The 21,682-nt window shown below is 36.1% G+C and overlaps 1 long non-coding RNA gene and 1 other non-coding gene across 51 annotated transcripts in view; one reads left to right on the forward strand and one right to left on the reverse strand.

The window, feature by feature from the left end:
• Positions 1-21,682, reverse strand: part of LOC126377651 (uncharacterized) — a 44,829-nt gene that overhangs the window by 5,748 nt on the left and 17,399 nt on the right. The gene's annotated exons all lie outside the window — the stretch shown is intronic.
• Positions 325-16,116, forward strand: LOC126377606 (uncharacterized). 50 transcript variants are annotated; one of them, XR_007567874.1, is made up of 21 exons: positions 973-1,009; positions 1,298-1,394; positions 1,869-1,908; positions 2,183-2,312; positions 2,648-2,744; positions 3,197-3,236; positions 3,506-3,636; positions 4,136-4,232; positions 4,684-4,723; positions 4,965-5,095; positions 6,685-6,781; positions 8,079-8,175; positions 8,634-8,673; positions 8,948-9,077; positions 9,414-9,510; positions 9,963-10,002; positions 10,272-10,402; positions 10,742-10,838; positions 14,690-14,820; positions 15,165-15,261; positions 16,021-16,116. It is a non-coding gene; the product is annotated as an uncharacterized LOC126377606 (transcript). The 50 variants fall into 50 exon arrangements; XR_007567877.1 differs by lacking the exon at positions 1,869-1,908 and having other exon boundaries at positions 969-1,009; XR_007567875.1 differs by lacking the exons at positions 6,685-6,781; positions 8,079-8,175; positions 8,634-8,673 and adding exons at positions 5,383-5,479; positions 5,956-5,995.

Genomic DNA, 21,682 nt, shown 5'->3' on the forward strand with positions numbered 1-21,682 from the left:
CCCCCACATCTAGTCAGCTTTTTTATTTTAGTTTTTTTTTTAAAAGGTTCAACTCCGTGCAACGCGGCAGACAGCACTGCAGTCGGCAGCGGCATTTGACGTCGATACGTGGCGCGACGGCATGACGTCATGCGGCAATACAGGTCAGAATTAATTTGTATACGACTAATTTATTAATAATTATTTATCATAAGTGCAGTTTACAGTTGTGTAATAAAATGGAAAATTTATTTATTATAGTAAATATATCACGATGTGGGTATTTTACATAACGCGTCTTATATAAAACGTGTGTCGTATGGTTACTTCGTTCATTTTGCGATGCAAAGATATGTCTACCTGACCGAAACTCGCTACTTGCTGATAAAATGTCAAATAGGCTATCTACCAGGCAGCGCCGCATTTACCGTTTAGAGTCTGTTGTCTCCTAGTTCACACTTGTGGTGATATTCCATTTTTAAAAGTCGTCATTTACATGCGATCCCCCTCCCCCCACCTACTTAAATTCGGCGGTGATGCGATCTATCTCTTGATATTAGATTATTATCACGAATCTTTCTTTCAACTTGTCTTTATTTGTTTTTTTATCATTTGCAGGTAAGTGGACGTAAATCACCAATGCCTACATACTAACTAGGTAAGTGTTTAACAACGATTTTTTTCTATTTCTCATTTATGAATTTTAATTATGAAAAAATGAAATAATAAGTACGACATTTTGTGACAATTTTCTATGACGTCACAGATATATTTTTATACAAATTCCGATGTAATTTTGTGTTTTGAAATACGTGTGTCCCTGATGGGGTAGACAGAGGTGTATAGTATATACCCCCACTCCTAGCCAGTTTTTTTATTTTAGTTTGTTTTTTTGAAAGGTGCAATTCCGAGCGACGGGGCAGAAAGCACTGCAGTCGACACTTCGGCAGCGGCATTCGACGTCAACACGTGCTGCGACGGCATGACGTTATGCGGCAATACCGGTCGTCACGGCCTTTATACTTACAAGGTAAGCATGTATTTTCGAATTTTAATAAAGAAAAATTTAATAATAAGTGCGCCATTTTGTCACGATTTTCTTTGACGGCACAGGTATCTTTTCATACAAATTCAATAGTAATGATTTAACTAGTTAGAAACTAGCCTTTTGGCGGCATTATAGTCGTGAACTTAAATTTTCTTATTTTAACAAAATATAATGTAGCATCACGCGTGTATCCCCGAAGGAGGTGGACAGAGATGTATAGTATATACCTCTACACCTAGTCATTTTTTCTTATTTTGTTTTTTTTTTAAGGTACAACTTCGAGCAACGCGGCTGACAGCACTGCAGTCGGCAGCGGCGTTTGACGTCGACACGTTACGCGACGGCATGACGTCATGCGGCAATACAGGTCGGTAATAATTTGTGTACGACTGATTAAATTTGATTTTTTGACTGATTTATTAATATTAAATAATCTAACGTGCAGTTTACAGTTTTATAAAAATATGGAAATATCTTTATTGTAGTAAATATATTAGGATGTGTGTATTTTATATAACGCGTGTTATATAAAATGTGTGTCATGTGAGTACTTTGTTCATTTTGCAATGCAGAGGTATGTCTACCTACCTGACCAAAACTCACTACTTGCTGATAAACTGTCAAATAGGCTATCTGCCAGGCAGCGCTGCATTTAGCGTTTAGAGCCTGTTGTCCCCTAGTTCACACTTGTGGTGTTATTCCATATTTAAAATCCGTTTTTAACGTGAGAACCCCCCCCAATTCTAAAATGCGGCGGTGCTGTGATCTATCTCTCGATATTAGTTTATTTTCACGAATCTTTCTTTCAACTTGTCTTTATGTGCTTTTTTTTCATTTTCAGGTAAGTGGACGTGAATCATCAATGCCTACATACTTACTAGGTAAGTCTTTATTTATAATCTCGAACACCGTTGAATGTAAAAAACGTTCTTTTTTTCTATTTTACTCAGTTTTATGAATTTTACTTAATAAAACTGAAATAATAATTGCGACATTTTGTCACGATTTTCTATGATGTCACAGATTTATTTTCATACAAATTCCGTAGTAATTTTCTGTTTTGAAACGCGTGTGTCCCTGATGGGGTAGACAGAGGTGTATAGTATGTACCCCCAATCTTAGCCAGCTTTTATATTTTAGTTTGTTTTTTGAAAGGTGCAATTCTGAGCAACGGGGCAGACAGCACTGCAGTCGGCACTTCGGCAGCGGCATTCGACGTCGACACGTGCTGGACGGCATGACTTTATGCGGCAATACTAGTTATCATTGCCTTTATACTTACTAGGTAAGCATGTATTTTCTAATCTCGAACACCGGTACATAAAAAAAACATATTTTTTCTATTTTATTTATTTATGAAGTTTAATAAAGAAAAAATTAATAAATAAGTAGTGCGCCATTTTGACACGATTTTCTATGACGGCACAGATATTTTTTCATACAAATTCCGAAGTAATGATGTACCTAGTTGGAAACTAGCCTTTTGACGCCATTATGAACTTAATTTTTTTTAACGAAATATAATATAGCATCACGCGTGTATCCCCGAAGGAGGTGTATAGAGGTGTATAGTATATACCCCCACTTATTCAGCTATTTTATTTTAATATTTTTTTAAAGGTGCAACTCCGTGCAACGCGGCAGACAGCACTGCAGTCGGCAGCGGCATTCGACGTCGACACGTGGCGCGACGGCATGACGTCATGCGGCAATACAGGTCAGAATTAATTTGTATACGACTGATTTAATAATTATTATTTATCATAAGTAAGTGCAGTTTACAATTTTATAATAAAATGGAAAATTTCTTTATTGTAGTAAATATGTCACGATGTGGGTATTTTATATAACGCGTATTATATAAAACGTGTGTCATATGGTTACTTCGTTCATTTTGCGATGTAAAGATATGTCTACCTGACCGAAACTCGCTACTTGCTGATAAACTGTCAAATAGGCTATCATCTGCCAGGCAGCGCTGCATTCAGCGTTTAGAGTCTGTTGTCCCCTAGTTCACAGTTGTGATGAAGTTCCATGTTTAAAAGCCGTTACTAACGTGCGAACCCCTCCCCCACCTACTTAAATGCGGCGGTGCTGCGATCTATCTCTTGATATTAAATAATTATCACGTATCTTTCAACTTGTCTTTGTTTTTTTTTTCATTTTCAGGTAAGTGGACGTGAATCACCAATGCCTACATACTTACTAGGTAAGTCTTTATTTATAATCTCGAACACCGTTGAATGTAAACAAGGATTTTTTTTATTTTACTCATTTATGAATTTTAATTAAGAAAAAATGAAATAATAAGTACGACATTTTGTCACGATTTTCTATGACGTCACAGATTTATTTTCATACAAATTCCGTAGTAATTTTCTGTTTTAAAACGCGTGTGTCCCTGATGGGGTAGACAGAGGTGTATAGTATATACCCCCCTCCTAGCCAGCTTTTATATTTTAGTTTGTTTTTTGAAAGGTGCAATTACGAGCAACGCAGCAGACAGCACTGCAGTCGGCACTTCGGCAGCGGCATTCGACGTCGACAAGTGCCGCGACGGCATGACGTTATGCGGCAATAGTGGTCATCATTGCCTTTATACTTACTAGGTAAGCATGTATTTTCTAATCTCGAACACCGGTAAATAAAAAAAAAATGTTTTATTTTTTCTATTAAATTTATTTTTGAAGTTTAATAAAGAAAAATTTAATAATTAATTAGTGCGCCATTTTGTCACGATTTTATAGAATAGAATAGAATAGAATAGAAAAAGTTTATTAAAGAAGGACGTCACACACAAAAAAAAAATCAACAACATCATATCAAATTTCCACTAAAACAATTACAAAAAAGCAAGACGGATGTTTGTCGAAATGACCTATAACGAATGAATGAATTTTCTATGACGGCACAGATATCTTTTCACACAAATTCCGAAGTAATGATTTACCTATTTGGAAACTAGCCTTTTGGCGGCATTATGAACTTATTTTTTTTAACAACTTATAATATAGCATCACGCGTTATCCCCGAAGGAGGTGGACAGAGGTGTATAGTATATACCTCACACCTAGTCAGCTTTCTTATTAATTTTAGTTTTTTTTAAAGGTGCAACTCCGTGCAACGCGGCTGACAGCACTGCAGTCGGCAGCGGCATTTGACGTCGACACGTGGCGCGACGGCATGACGTCATGCGGCAATACAGGTCAGTATTAATTTGTATACGACTGATTTATTAATTATTATTTATCATAAGTGCAGTTTACAGTTTTGTAATAAAATGCAAAATTTCTTTATTATAGTAAATATATTACGATGTGGGTATTTTATATAACGCGTGTTATATAAAGTGTGTATCATGTGAGCACTAAGTTCATTTTGCGATGCAGAGGTATTTCTACCAATCTGACCGAAACTCGCTACTTGCTGATAAAATGTCAAATAGGCCAGGCACCGCCGCATTTACCGTTTAGAGTTTGTTGTCTCCTAGTTCAAACTTGTGGTGATGTTCCATATTTAAAAGTCGTCATTTACATGCGATCCCCCTCCCCCCACCTACTTTAATGCGGCGGTGATGCGATCTATCTCTTGATATTAGATTATTATCACGAATCTTTCTTTCAACTTGTCTTTATTTGTTTTTTTATCATTTGCAGGTAAGTGGACGTAAATCACCAATGCCTACATACTAACTAGGTAAGTGTTTAACAACGATTTTTTTCTATTTCTCATTTATGAATTTTAATTATGAAAAAATGAAATAATAAGTACGACATTTTGTGACAATTTTCTATGACGTCACAGATATATTTTTATACAAATTCCGATGTAATTTTGTGTTTTGAAATACGTGTGTCCCTGATGGGGTAGACAGAGGTGTATAGTATATACCCCCACTCCTAGCCAGTTTTTTTATTTTAGTTTGTTTTTTTGAAAGGTGCAATTCCGAGCGACGGGGCAGAAAGCACTGCAGTCGACACTTCGGCAGCGGCATTCGACGTCAACACGTGCTGCGACGGCATGACGTTATGCGGCAATACCGGTCGTCACGGCCTTTATACTTACAAGGTAAGCATGTATTTTCGAATTTTAATAAAGAAAAATTTAATAATAAGTGCGCCATTTTGTCACGATTTTCTTTGACGGCACAGGTATCTTTTCATACAAATTCAATAGTAATGATTTAACTAGTTAGAAACTAGCCTTTTGGCGGCATTATAGTCGTGAACTTAAATTTTCTTATTTTAACAAAATATAATGTAGCATCACGCGTGTATCCCCGAAGGAGGTGGACAGAGATGTATAGTATATACCTCTACACCTAGTCATTTTTCTTATTTTGGTTTTTTTTTAAGGTACAACTTCGAGCAACGCGGCTGACAGCACTGCAGTCGGCAGCGGCGTTTGACGTCGACACGTTACGCGACGGCATGACGTCATGCGGCAATACAGGTCGGTAATAATTTGTATGCGACTGATTAAATTTGATTTTTTGACTGATTTATTAATATTAAATAATCTTACGTGCAATTTACAGTTTTATAAAAATATGGAAAAATCTTTATTGTAGTAAATATATTAGGATGTGTGTATTTTATATAACGCGTGTTATATAAAATGTGTGTCATGTGAGTACTTTGTTCATTTTGCAATGCAGAGGTATGTCTACCTACCTGACCAAAACTCGCTACTTGCTGATAAACTGTCAAATAGGCTATCTGCCAGGCAGCGCTGCATTTAGCGTTTAGAGCCTGTTGTCCCCTAGTTCACACTTGTGGTGTTATTCCATATTTAAAATCCGTTTTTAACGTGAGAACCCCCCCCCAATTCTAAAATGCGGCCGTGCTGTGATCTATTTCTCGATATTAGTTTATTTTCACGAATCTTTCTTTCAACTTGTCTTTATGTGCTTTTTTTTTCATTTTCAGGTAAGTGGACGTGAATCATCAATGCCTACATACTTACTAGGTAAGTCTTTATTTATAATCTCGAAAACCGTTGAATGTAAAAAACGTTCTTTTTTTCTATTTTACTCAGTTTTATGAATTTTACTTAATAAAACTGAAATAATAATTGCGACATTTTGTGACAATTTTCTATGACGTCACAGATATATTTTTATACAAATTCCGATGTAATTTTGTGTTTTGAAATACGTGTGTCCCTGATGGGGTAGACAGAGGTGTATAGTATAAACCCCCACTCCTAGTCAGTTTTTTTATTTTAGTTTGTTTTTTGAAAGGTGCAATTCCGAGCGACGGGGCAGAAAGCACTGCAGTCGACACTTCGGCAGCGGCATTCGACGTCAACACGTGCTGCGACGGCATGACGTTATGCGGCAATACCGGTCGTCACGGCCATTATACTTACAAGGTAAGCATGTATTTTCGAATTTTAATAAAGAAAAAATTAATAATAAGTGCGCCATTTTGTCACGATTTTCTTTGACGGCACAGGTATCTTTTCATACAAATTCAATAGTAATGATTTAACTAGTTAGAAACTAGCCTTTTGGCGGCATTATAGTCGTGAACTTAAATTTTCTTATTTTAACAAAATATAATGTAGCATCACGCGTGTATCCCCGAAGGAGGTGGACAGAGATGTATAGTATATACCTCTACACCTAGTCATTTTTCTTATTTTAGTTTTTTAAGGTGCAACTCCGAGCAACGCGGCTGACAGCACTGCAGTCGGCAGCGGCATTTGACGTCGACACGTGACGCGACGGCATGACGTCATGCGGCAATACAGGTCGGTAATAATTTGTATACGACTGATTAAATTTGATTTTTTGACTGATTTATTAATATTAAATAATCTTACGTGCAGTTTACAGTTTTATAAAAATATGGAAAAATCTTTATTGTAGTAAATATATTAGGATGTGTGTATTTTATATAACGCGTGTTATATAAAATGTGTGTCATGTGAGTACTTTGTTCATTTTGCAATGCAGAGGTATGTCTACCTACCTGACCAAAACTCGCTACTTGCTGATAAACTGTCAAATAGGCTATCTGCCAGGCAGCGCCGCATTTACCGTTTAGAGTCTGTTGTCCCCTAGTTCACACTTGTGGTGATGTTCCATGTTTAAAAGTCGTTAACGTGCGAACCCCCTCCCCCCACCTACTGAAATGCGGCGGTGCTGCGATCTTTCTCTTGATATTAGATTATTATCACAAATCTTTCTTTCAACTTGTCTTTATTTGTTTTTTTTTTCATTTGCAGGTAAGTGGACGTGAATCACCAATGCCTACATACTAACTAGGTAAGTGTTTATTTATAATCTCGAACACCGTTGTATGTAAAAAACGTTCTTTTATTCTATTTTACTCATTTTTATGAATTTTACTTAATAAAACTAAAATAATATTTGCGACATTTTGTCACGATTTTCTATGACGTCACAGATTTATTTTCATACAAATTCCGTAGTAATTTTGTGTTTTGAAATACGCGTGTCACTGAAGGAGTAGATAGAGGTGTATAGTATACACCCGCACTCTAAGCCAGCTTTTTTATTTTAGTTTGTTTTTTGAAAGGTACAATTCCGAGCAACGCGGCCGACAGCACTGCAGTCGGCACTTCGGCAGCGGCATTCGACGGCAACACGTGCTGCGACGGCATGACGTTATGCGGCAATACTGGTCGTCATTGCCTTCATACTTACTAGGTAAGCATGTATTTTCTAATCTTGAACACCGGTCAATTAAAAAAAAATCGTTTTCTTTTTCCATTTAACTTATTTTTGAACTTCAATAAAGAAAAAAATAAAAATAAGTGCGACATTTTGTCACGATTTTGTATGACGTCCCAGGTTGCTTTTTCATATTAATTCCATAGATTTTCATGTTTTGACGTTTAGTAAAAACTAACTGATTTGCTTAGTTGAAAACTACCCTATTGGCGGCGTCATATTCGTGCTTATATTTTTTTATTTTAACGAAATATAACATAGCCTCACGCGTGGATTTCTGAATGGGTAGACATATATGTATAGTATACACCCATACTTAGTCAGCTATTTTATTTTAGTATTTTTTTAAAGGTGCAATTCCGAGCAACGCGGCAGACAGCACTGCAGTAGGCAGCGGCATTCGACGTCGACACGTGGCGCGACGGCATGACGTCATGCGGCAATACAGGTCAGAATCAACTTGTATACTACTGATTTATTAATTATTATTTATCATACGTGCAGTTTACAGTTTTGTAATAAAATGGAAAATTTCTTTATTATAGTAAATATATCACGATATGGGTATTTTATATAACGCGTCTAGTATAAAACGTGTGTCATATGCTGACTTCGTTCATTTTGCGATGTAAAGATATGTCTACCTGACCGAAACTCGCTACTTGCTGATAAACTGTCAAATAGGCTATCATCTGCCAGGCAGCGCTGCATTCAGCGTTTAGAGTCTGTTGTCCCCTAGTTCACAGTTGTGATGAAGTTCCATGTTTAAAAGCCGTTACTAACGTGCGAACCCCCTCCCCCCACTTGCTTAAATGCGGCGGTGCTGCGATCTGTCTCTTGATATTAGATTATTATCACGAATCTTTCTTTCAACTTGTCTTTATTTGTTTTTTTTTTCATTTGCAGGTAAGTGGACGTGAATCACCAATGCCTACATACTTACTAGGTAAGTCTTTATTTATAATCTCGAACACCGTTGAATGTAAAAAACGTTCTTTTATTCTATTTTACTCATTATTATGAATTTTACTTAAGAAAACTGAAATAATAATTGCGACATTTAGTCACGATTTTCTATGACGTCACAGATTTATTTTCATACAAATTCCGTAGTAATTTTCTGTTTTGAAACGCGTGTGTCCCTGATGGGGTAGACAGAGGTGTATAGTATGTACCCCCAATCTTAGCCAGCTTTTATATTTTAGTTTGTTTTTTGAAAGGTGCAATTCTGAGCAACGGGGCAGACAGCACTGCAGTCGGCACTTCGGCAGCGGCATTCGACGTCGACACGTGCTGGACGGCATGACTTTATGCGGCAATACTAGTTATCATTGCCTTTATACTTACTAGGTAAGCATGTATTTTCTAATCTCGAACACCGGTACATAAAAAAAAAAATATTTTTTCTATTTTATTTATTTATGAAGTTTAATAAAGAAAAAATTAATAAATAAGTAGTGCGCCATTTTGACACGATTTTCTATGACGGCACAGATATTTTTTCATACAAATTCCGAAGTAATGATGTACCTAGTTGGAAACTAGCCTTTTGACGCCATTATGAACTTAATTTTTTTTAACGAAATATAATATAGCATCACGCGTGTATCCCCGAAGGAGGTGTATAGAGGTGTATAGTATATACCCCCACTTATTCAGCTATTTTATTTTAATATTTTTTTAAAGGTGCAACTCCGTGCAACGCGGCAGACAGCACTGCAGTCGGCAGCGGCATTCGACGTCGACACGTGGCGCGACGGCATGACGTCATGCGGCAATACAGGTCAGAATTAATTTGTATACGACTGATTTAATAATTATTATTTATCATAAGTAAGTGCAGTTTACAATTTTATAATAAAATGGAAAATTTCTTTATTGTAGTAAATATGTCACGATGTGGGTATTTTATATAACGCGTATTATATAAAACGTGTGTCATATGGTTACTTCGTTCATTTTGCGATGTAAAGATATGTCTACCTGACCGAAACTCGCTACTTGCTGATAAACTGTCAAATAGGCTATCATCTGCCAGGCAGCGCTGCATTCAGCGTTTAGAGTCTGTTGTCCCCTAGTTCACAGTTGTGATGAAGTTCCATGTTTAAAAGCCGTTACTAACGTGCGAACCCCTCCCCCACCTACTTAAATGCGGCGGTGCTGCGATCTATCTCTTGATATTAAATAATTATCACGTATCTTTCAACTTGTCTTTGTTTTTTTTTTCATTTTCAGGTAAGTGGACGTGAATCACCAATGCCTACATACTTACTAGGTAAGTCTTTATTTATAATCTCGAACACCGTTGAATGTAAACAAGGATTTTTTTTATTTTACTCATTTATGAATTTTAATTAAGAAAAAATGAAATAATAAGTACGACATTTTGTCACGATTTTCTATGACGTCACAGATTTATTTTCATACAAATTCCGTAGTAATTTTCTGTTTTAAAACGCGTGTGTCCCTGATGGGGTAGACAGAGGTGTATAGTATATACCCCCCTCCTAGCCAGCTTTTATATTTTAGTTTGTTTTTTGAAAGGTGCAATTACGAGCAACGCAGCAGACAGCACTGCAGTCGGCACTTCGGCAGCGGCATTCGACGTCGACAAGTGCCGCGACGGCATGACGTTATGCGGCAATACTGGTCATCATTGCCTTTATACTTACTAGGTAAGCATGTATTTTCTAATCTTGAACACCGGTAAATAAAAAAAAATGTTTTATTTTTTCTATTAAATTTATTTTTGAAGTTTAATAAAGAAAAATTTAATAATTAAATAGTGCGCCATTTTGACACGATTTTCTATGACGGCACAGATATTTTTTCATACAAATTCAGAAGTAATGATGTACCTATTTGGAAACTAGCCTTTTGACGGCATTATGAACTTAAATTTTTTTAACGAAATATAATATAGCATCACGCGTGTATCCCCGAAGGAGGTGTACAGAGGTGTATAGTATATACCCCCACTTATTCAGCTATTTTATTTTAATATTTTTTTAAAGGTGCAACTCCGTGCAACGCGGCAGACAGCACTGCAGTCGGCAGCGGCATTCGACGTCGACACGTGGCGCGACGGCATGACGTCATGCGGCAATACAGGTCAGAATTAATTTGTATACGACTGATTTAATAATTATTACCGTTTAGAGTCTGTTGTCCCCTAGTTCACACTTGTGGTGATTTTCCATGTTTAAAAGTCGTCATTAACATGCGATCCCCCTCCCCCCAACCCCTTAAATGCGGCGGTGCTGCGATCTATCTCTTGATATTAGATTATTATCACGAATCTTTCTTTCAACTTGTCTTTATTTGTTTTTTTTTATTTCCAGGTAAGTGGACGTGAATAGTGTTGGGTTCTTACCCGGAAAATTCCCGCGTTTTGGGAATTTTCCCAATTCTGAGGGAAAAAACCCGAAAAATTCCCATTTCAAGGGAAAATATTTTTTATCGCATATATTTATATTAAAAGTAAGGATTTCCAACAAAGACCATTTAAATATAATGTATGCCTACTTATGCCCAATTTATTTTCTGTCGTAGTGTCGTATGAACTCTTAAAAAACTTATCTAAAGGAGATCATCGGATTTCGGCCCAGAAGTCAAAGTGCCGGCCAAAAAATAATTTTGCTATATTCCGTTAGATCTTATCCGTATGAGCATTTATTACTATGGCACCAAAGCTGTAGGGTCAATATCTTCGGTTTTATTCGATTTTAAAAAACTGTATTTTTCATACATTTTTGGTGAAAATGTAAAGTGCCGGCCAAGTAACAATAATGGTATTATTCTTAGAACTTATCTGTCTGAGCATTTATTACTATGGCACCAAAGCTGTAGGGTCAATATTTTCGGTTTTATTCGAATTAAAAAAAACTGAATTTTCATACATTTTTGGTGAAAATGTGAAGTGCCGGCCATGAAACAATATTTGTATATCCCGTTAGAACTTATCCATTTGACCATTTATTATTAGGGCACCAAACGTCTATGACCATTATTTTGACTTTTGTTGGACTTTACGTTATAGTTTCTATGTGAAAAGTGCCGGTCAGCAAAAAACACATGTCAAAGCTATCGAGACATTATTAACTATGACAAAAACGTGTATGACCATTAATTAGTTTGGCTTTTGTGGGATTTAAAAAAAACTTGATTTTTGATTCATTTTGTATAAAAATAAAATACAACAGGTGCGTTATTTAAAGGATCGTCAGAATGTTTATTACTATGGCATTAAACGACTATGACCAATATTTTGAACTTAATTCGATTTTTCAAAAATCAAAAAAAAGTTTTATCTAGTGATAATGGAACTATCTTGCTAAAGGCGTAATATGGTGGTCGTCTTTTGAAAAATAGGTTTACGTTTGACCACTACCTTACCTGATGGTGATACACGCTTAAGAAGCTACTTTTTTAAAGAAAAGTGTATACAAGGAATAAACAGCGGGGTGATAGAGGTAAGTACTATGTTATCGGCCGAGTAGCACCAGGACATTGTGATAGGCATACTTGCAAAGTAGAATAGAATAGAAAAAGTTTATTATAAGTACAACTACCCGACTCCTGTTTTCCCTAACAGATACTTCAGGCGTCATGCCAAAATACGAGTTTCGTCACTAGATGGCAAGCTTATCTTTGGAGGGTGGTAACCATTTACGGTCAAGGTGAATCAATACCATAATTCAACCTAAACTTAGGCCGTAACGTTGAGTCGAATGCAAAAACTACAGTCAACGTCATATCTAAAATCAGATAGTATTAATATAGAAGTTCACCTAACAACACACAAAACAAAAACACAAAGTATTTATCTGACTAATAACTAGTCATTGGGAAAGCTCTGCTTGTTGTCATTGTTAAAATGTATAAAACAAGTTTTTTTTAAAGTCAAATAAAAGCCAAAGTCGACATTTGGTAGTATCGTAAAAATACGTTTCAAGTCGTTTACCAAAAGATTTGACTTATTTGTTTCGCTGACTGACATTTTCCCATTTTAACCAAAACGGAAAGAGAGATGAATAAAAAGTCAACATAACGGTCAAAAATGTTTTGCGCCGGATTATTAAATGTTCTAAAGGTCCTTTGTAATCCGCCGTACCGCATTTTTTACCCAAAGCACTTTATTTTCATACAAAATAAATAAGAAATCAAGATTTTTAAAATACACTAAAAGCCAAACTAATGGTCATACAAGTTTGGCGCTATAGAAAAAAAATATATAATATAATATAACAGGCATCTACTCGATACTCTCAACATGATATTTTTGCTGGTCAGCATTTTTCACATTCGAACTAAAACGTAAATTCCAATAAAAGTCAAAATAATGGTCATAGATGTTTGGTGTTATTAAAAAATATTGAGAAGCAACTATTAGACAGATTCGACATATTTTTTTCGATGGCCGGTATTTTAACATATTAACCAAAACTGAAAGTCCAATAATGGTCATAGAAGTTTGGCGCCATACTAATAAATGTTCTAACGGTCCTTTGTAATACGCTTGTATACCTCTTTTTCCCAACGGACATAATATTATTTTTTACAAAATGTATGAAAAATCGAGATTTTTAAAATCCAATTAAAGCCAAATTAATGGTCATACACCTCTGGTGTCATAGTAAAAAATGTTCAGATAATAACGATAACACATAATCTAAAGTGGGACGAACACATTATTGGAATCACTAATAAGGATAACTCCCTCTTATACATAATTAGAAAAGCTTTTTATCATATAGATACGGAATTGTTTCTTAGGCTTTACAAAACTTACTTACGTCAGACCGCTGTTAGAACATGGGTTTCAAATATGGAGACTTTACTATCGGAAGGACTCTACTAGAGAGAGATCTCTCTTTACTCGAGAGAGTCCAAAGAAGAGCAACAAAGATGGTGACAGTACTGGCTGGCCGGAGTGGACCTTAGCGGGGGCCGCAGGACTCTCACCTCTGGCTTGCCTTCATTGGCCCGCCAGAGTGGGGCGTTAGAGCTATACGCTCGCAGGGTGGAAGTGAAAGATGCATAAGTCGCGAGTTGGTAAGGCGGGTAAACCGCCTCGCAGAAAGCGGTGTACACCTCTTGACATCCTGAGATGCTCACAACCATGTTGTTGCCTTGCCGTCCAGTCGCGTCGGCTAGATAGGTGACCCAACCAGTTAGTGACGAGTCACCGCCTGCCCAATGTGTCTCTGTTATTAAAATTGGTCGAGCAGGCGCCATAGTCCCCCATAGCCCCAGTATCCCGGTTCACTAACCCCCAACCCAATAGCCCCGTTCCTTTTGTTCCCATAATCTGCAATAGTCCTACACGAAGCAGGGATTGTCTTTGGGTGCACTCCCATAGTGCATACAGGGATAATCGCCGGTTGATGTCACAACACATTTAGAGTAAATTGTCTTAAGGGGACTCCACGTGTTGGCTTCGGCCCCACGCACGCCTTCCAAAAGTCCGGGACTCCATGACAGACCCGACCCGAGACATGGAAACGACATACAAATAATAATAAGATTAAAAATAATGAAATAAAAAATATTTTCCCATGATTCGGGAATTTTTCGGGTGTTTATTTTATTTTCCCATATTTTCCCGATATTTTTTCTTTCCCACCCAATTTTTTCTTTCCCTGCCCATCACTAGACGTGAATCACCAATGCCTACATACTTACTAGGTAAGTCTTTATTTATAATCTCGAACACCGTTGAATGTAAAAAACGTTCTTTTATTCTATTTTACTCATTTTTATGAATTTTACTTAAGAAAACTGAAATAATAATTGCGACATTTTGTCACGATTTTCGATGACGTCACAGATTTATTTTCATACAAATTCCGTTGTAATTTTGTGTTTTGAAATACGCGTGTCACTGAAGGGGTAGACAGAGGTGTATAGTATACACCCGCACTCTAAGCCAGCTTTTTTATTTTAGTTTGTTTTTTTGAAAGGTACAATTCCGAGCAACGCGGCCGACAGCACTGCAGTCGGCACTTAGGCAGCGGCATTCGACGTCGACACGTGCCTTGACGGCATGACGTTATGCGGCAATACTGGTCGTCATTGCCTTCATACTTACTAGGTAAGCATGTATTTTCTAATCTTGAACACCGGTCTATTAAAAAAAATCGTTTTCTTTTTTCCGTTTAACTTATTTATGAACTTTTTGTCACGATTTTTTATGTCGTCCCAGGTTGCGTTTTCATATAAAGTCCATAGATTTTAATGTTTTGACGTTTAGTAAAATAAACTAATTTGACTAGTTGGAAACTACCCTATTGGCGGCGTCATATTCGTACTTATATTTTCTTATTTTAACGAAATATAACAAAGCATCACGTGTGTATCCCCGACGGAGGTGGACAGAGGTGTATAGTATATACCCCCACACCTAGTCAGCTTTCTTATTTTAGTTTTTTTTTAAAGGTGCAACTCCGTGCAACGCGGCAGACAGCACTGCAGTCGGCAGCGGCATTTGACGTCGACACGTGGCGCGACGGCATGACGTCATGCGGCAATACAGGTCAGTATTCATTTGTGTATGAGTGATTGAATTTGATTATTTTGTTTAGTTATTAGCAGTAATTTATCTCAAGTGCCGTTTATAGTTTTTACATGGAAAATTTCTTTATTAAAGTAAATATCCACACTTGTGGTGATACCCCAATGCTCCAAAGCCGTTATTAATGTGAACCCCCCCTCCCCGTCCACTGTACTGTAATGCGGCGTTGCTGCCCGCTATGTCTGTCGTCATGTCTCTTGATAATAGATTTTTTATCACGGAGCTGCGGAGGGAAGTTATAAATAAGCTTTTTAACAAATGTAGAACAAAACTTACTTATCACAATTAAAATACATTCAATAAATCAACAAATCTTTCTATCATCTTGTCCTTACGTCTTATTTTATTTTATTTTGCCATTTTCTCTGGACGTGAATCATCAATGACTACATACATACTAGGTAAACATGTATTTTCTAATCTCGAACACCAATGAATTTAAAAAACGATTTCTTTTTTGTATTTAATTTATTTATAAAAATAAATAAAAATGAAATAATAAGTGCGACATTTCATACAAATTCCATAGTAAGTTCGTGTTTTGACGTCTAGTAAAAAGTAACTGTTTTGACTAGTTGGAAACTACCAATCGTGCTTATATTTCTTATTTTCACAAAATATTTCATAGGATCACTCTTGTATCCCCAAAGGGGGTAGACAGGGGTGTATAGTATATACCCCCACACCTAGTCAGCTTTCTTATTTAATTTTTTTTTGAAGGTGCAATTCCGAGCAACGCGGTAGACAGCACTGCAGTCGGCAGCGGCATTTGACGTCGACACGTGACGCGACGGCATGACGTCATGCGGCAATACAGGTCAGAATTAATTTGTATACGACTATTTAATTTGATTTTTTGACTGATTTATTAATTATTATTTTTTAGTTTTATAACAATACGGTTTTTTAAGTATAATAAATATATCATGATGTGGATATTTTATATAAAGCGTATTATATAAAATATGTGTAATATGGGTTTTTAGTTCATTTTGCGATATTAATTTGTCTACCTAACTAACTGCAACTCGTTACTTGCTGATAAACTGTCAAATAGCCTATCTGCCAGATAGCGCCGCATTTAGTATTTAGGGTATGTTCACACTTGTGGTTATACCCCATGTTTCAAAGCCTTTATTAACGTGAACTCCCCCCTCCCCACCTACTTTAATGCGGCTGTGCTGCCCGCTATGCCTCTTCATAATAGAATTTTATCACGGAGGGAAGTTATATGTAAGCTTTTTAACAAATGTAGAACAAAACTTACTTATCACAATTTAAATAAGTACATTCAATAAATCATCTTAACAAATCTTTCTATCAACTTGTTCTTATGTCTTTTTTATTTTATTTTCAGGTAAGTGGTTGACATTTTCTCTTGGCGTGAATCATCAGTGCCTACATATTACTTGGTAAGCATGTATTTTTAAATCTCTGAAACCGGTGAATTTACGTGCCGATATTTTTACATTTATTTTCTAGTAAATCTTCTCAAGGATATATAAGAGTATTTTTGCATACTTACCGATTAATACTAATACTGCCCAAAATTGTAATGTTGTGTAAGATATTTTCGGTATTTGATATTGTTTTGTCATCATTTGTGACGTTTATTTAATCATAATATCAAATAATTTTTCAAAATACCATATCAAATCAATAAAAAATAACTTTCAAAACATGTAAAAAAGATCCACCAAAACACAATTTTTTTAAAAGTCAAAAATGTTTTGATTGTCAATAAGTGTCAATTCAAAACATAGAGAAACACGGACCAGCTTTGCTGTTTTGGATCAAAACGGTTTGATAATGAAATGAAAGAAGAATTTACGAAAAAGATTCAAAAACAAAATCAAGAGTCCAAAGGTTATGCATAAAATCTCCCCCGATCTCGTATCGTTTAGAGTTTCCTTAGACTTAGGCTTTATTAAGTAGTTGATTGCAATGGTTCCAATAATGCGATAAATGTTAAAAGGTCTCGTCAGCCTACTTAGGATACTCATTTCTATTTCCATCTATGAATTTATCAGCATTTTTAAGGTATAGGTAGGTACTTAAATTAAAAATATTTGTTTGCTAAAAATTTTATTTCGATATTTTCTATCTCTTTTTGGTGGTGTGCAAACGGCACCCTGCTACGGAATCGCCGGTGCGTTATCGTCGATATATTAATGTTTTTAAATATAATTATTATAATTATGATAATCAGATGACCTTTGCAATTTTTCATGTATATGGCTTAAAATTTCAGTATCGTTAAGAGATTGCTCTGTAGTCAAAATATGTTTACTTTCAAGATTTAACGTTCCTTTGTTGAAGTGTGACGCTTCGTCAACCTCATTATCATTACTAAAATTGAAGGGTAGCACTCTTAATATGTCACGAACTGAAAATTTACCTGTTGTACCGTTCACACTATTAGAACCTTTATCAACATCTTTATGATTTTCAACTTTATGTCTATTGACTTTCATTCCACCAGGGATAACACTTAAAATGTCGTCAACACTTAGCGGTTTGTTTACGAATGAAGTAGTGTCGTTTTCTGATATCTTCCAATAAAATGGGACGACTACCTCTATGTCATCAAATGTTCGTCTGAAAATTATGCAAGGGCCATACCTATATATGGTTGTTTCTTCAATACATCGCATGATACAGGCATTTACGTATGTTATCTGAAACAATGAGTTCTCACTTTATGTTCACCCTAGCCACACATCGTGTCTGACTTTGGAAACTGGCGTATCTGCAATTTTTTGCTAAAATAATTTGTGTCTTACAATAGCAAAAGGTGCAAATCAGATTCGGCAAAAATGTCATATGCGTGAGTTAGCGACGTAAGCGACGTCATGCGGCCAATCTAACTTATCAATAATTAATAAAATCCATAATAATATTAAAATGTATCATATCGATTTTATTTTTACTAGAGTGAGAAATCGATTTGTTATTTATGTTATCACTGGCGAGATGTTTTAAGTTGATGCTTTTGGCGGGCTGTCATTACGAAAATTGAGAATGAAAAACAGACAATATTTGGAAACAAATCAAAAAAGAATTTAACAGTGCGTTTTCAGAAATCAACAACAGTTTTATCAGAGTTCCTTTCGATCCGCAGGAAGAATAATAATTATCAGTTAAGTCTTATGAAACTTATATAATATTTTTCTAATTACTTAGGTATCAGTTATGCTATATTTGTATAATCCGATACAGGCATATTATTACCAAAGAGAATATCAGACAGTAAAGCAGATAGTAAAACAAACAGTAAAACATTGAAGTAGGTAATATCGCTGTGGTGATTTATCAGGTAATTAGATGAATTTATTAATTCTATCAGGTGGACAGGGATGGCTGTGAGGGGAGGTTGGAGGCCATTCGCGGGGTTCTACCCCATATTCTAACAACGTGGGTTTTTTACCCTATAGAGTTCACCAATCTAGTTATGGAGGTGATCAATCTATCCGAAGAGGCAGCCAATCGTCTCGGGACTGCAAACACTAAGACCCCAATACCGGCCCGGCGTTTTGTCACTATCGGCCCACTCTGGGCTTCTGTAATAAAATTCTAGGCCCTTAGACATAATTGTATTTTTTTTACTCGGCATGTATGAACATTTACGTATGAACTTACGTTGTCCCTACCGCATACAGGCCAGTACACTCGCGGGCAGTCACATCGTCTTATATTTTCCAATTCTACCCACTTTGGATTACGCAGTCTGAAGGGTTTCACGAGTGCATATTTCGCTCGCATTTTCTTAGTGTAATCATTTTCTTGACCGTTTGATGGATAGTATAATGACGCTGCAAAACAATAAAGGTAGTAAGTAACGTACAATAAAGTAACATACATACCTACATAAGCTTACGACTATATCCCAATGAGGGACTTTCCAATCGGCGTTCTCCAAAAACACGATAGATGGCGTTGTTAAGCTTTTTCGTTTAAACTTCTAATTTTATGAATAACATATGCATCTTTTATCATTTGGAATACTATTGTATTTAAGTCTATAAATTATGTAATACAAACTGGATTAAAAAAAAAAAGAAAAGAAAGGAAAACATGAAACAGTACGACTAGGGCCCTGTGCTGGGAGGTTTTCTGGCCACGTCTTTCCCTCAGCGTTACAGATTCCGATGTGGTAGTAGTTTTTTAGTTTTACAGCTAGTTACATAATATGTAATTTAATTTTGTTTGACGTTCAAAAAGCGCTAACTTTGTAAGCCAATTTTGAAAAATAAATATTTTTGAATTTTTGAATTTTGAATCATTGTTTTTGGGTATAAATGATGACCCTTTTTATTACATAAAGGTACAATTACAACTTCCACCCATTATTTCTGATGAAAATAAAGAGAAGCAATATAGGTAGCAACATCATTCCATACATGATGCGATCTTTGGATCACATAAATCAGATCAGAAGCAACAATTAGTTTTATATATGCGTCTGCCGTTACAATACATTTTTGAATAATTATGTACCCCATCAATGAGAAAATAGATTGTCATCTCATTACGGTAATCAGAAGTACATCCAACGCATGATGAAGAAAGTACCCACACCTTGCCAAACTTCCGAGCCTTACGCACCTAGTATATTAGTTAGTCCATGGTATGGTCGTGGATTCGGGGCGAAGACACATGGGTAACTGAGAATTTAGAGTTACGATCTTTTGCTTATAAATAATAGCTAACTATAGGAATAATTTTATACTTACACAGATACACTAAAGTTACGAGTATTTGAAAGAACTTCGCTAATATTAACATCCTTCGGGGTTTCAAATGTAAGTCATATTATTAATGGTCAAATCAATTGTCTAAAACGTTATTGTAACGTTCACTAAAATCTTTTTAACAAATTGAAATCGACTTCAATTTACTGAAAAGTTAAAAATAATTATTTTTTACAACCCTTTATACAATTACAATTAAACACAACTGGTTTTCCCTTCGCTTCGCTTTCCTTCGCGGGTTGGAAGATCAGACAGGCAGTCGCTTCTGTAAAAATTCCGGACCTGTGAAATCTTTGGGTTAGATAAACGGACCCTGTGAAAACGGGATAATACTAGGGGGATAAACCCACGATTCAATTATCATAAAAATTAACTTGGAACCAATTGCAGAGTATATTCTGATATAAAAAATAATAATTGGTTCGGTGGTTTTGGCGTCATTGGTGTTCATAGGTAAAAACCTGCATTTTCGTACCATTGTCTAGGTAGGTAGACGAATTTCATATTGCCTACCTACCTGTTGCCATTATAGACGAAAAAAGTACAAAAAAGTCGCGTTTGTTGTATGGGAACCCCTTGAATATTTATTTTATTTTGTTTTTAGTATTTGTTATTTTAGCGGTAACAAAAATGCATATTTTGTGAAAATTTCAACTTTCTAGCTGTCTCTGGTTTCAAGATACAGCCTGGGGCCTGTTTAATAAAACTTACAATTGTAAATTACAACGACAATTTGGTGTTCATTACGTAGCTAATATGAAACTGCAAAATATTTGTGATCACAAACTCCACAATGTACATCAAATTGTCATTGTAAGTTACAATTGTAAGTTTTATTAAACAGGCCCCTGGTGACAGACGGATAGACAGACAGACATCGAAGTCCTAGTAATAGGGTCCCGTTTATACCCTTTGGATACTGGGGGATTAAAATGGCAACATCGAAGCAATTTTGTTTGCATTGCGCACTTACTTTTATATGCGCAAATGTCAAATTACAATATTGCTTTTTTAGATGAATTGCTTCGATGTGGCCTTTGTAACCCCCCAGAGCCCTAAAGAAGCTACTTAAGTAATTTTGTGGATATTTAAAATGTAAGTTTTCGACTGACACGCGTCAATAATCATTAGGCCAAGTTAGGACGGTTCGAGAAACTTTAGCAAATAGGTTAGCTAGTTACTAGTTAGCTACTATCCGGAACAGCAGCGCAATGGAATATGTTCGTTATCGATTCCGGTTGATTGAGAGGACGCCTGAGCCCAGCAGTGGAACCATCGAATTTTTTTTACGCTTCCGTAGAGAAAACGAACATGAGACGGAAAAGAGAATCTATTAAAATTGCCCAGTTCGGGCGCCGTGGTTGCCCAGTTGGTAGAACGCTTGCTTGTCACTTTGAGGTCCCAGTTTCGAATCTAGCACAGGTCTAAACCAATGATTGTCGAGTTTGTTTTCGAATTCACGTTTGGATCATAAATGATTATCACGTGTTCAGCGGTGAAGGAAAACATCGTAAGAATTTCATTCCCGAGAAATGCATTCTAGTGTATGTGACTTAACCTGTATTAGGCTGGTTTTCTCTTCGCGGGTTCGAAGGTCAGATAGGCAGTCGCTTCAGTAAAAATTCCGGACC

Source organism: Pectinophora gossypiella, chromosome 23 (genome assembly GCF_024362695.1).
Source record: "Pectinophora gossypiella chromosome 23, ilPecGoss1.1, whole genome shotgun sequence".
NCBI lineage: Eukaryota > Metazoa > Arthropoda > Insecta > Lepidoptera > Gelechiidae > Pectinophora > Pectinophora gossypiella.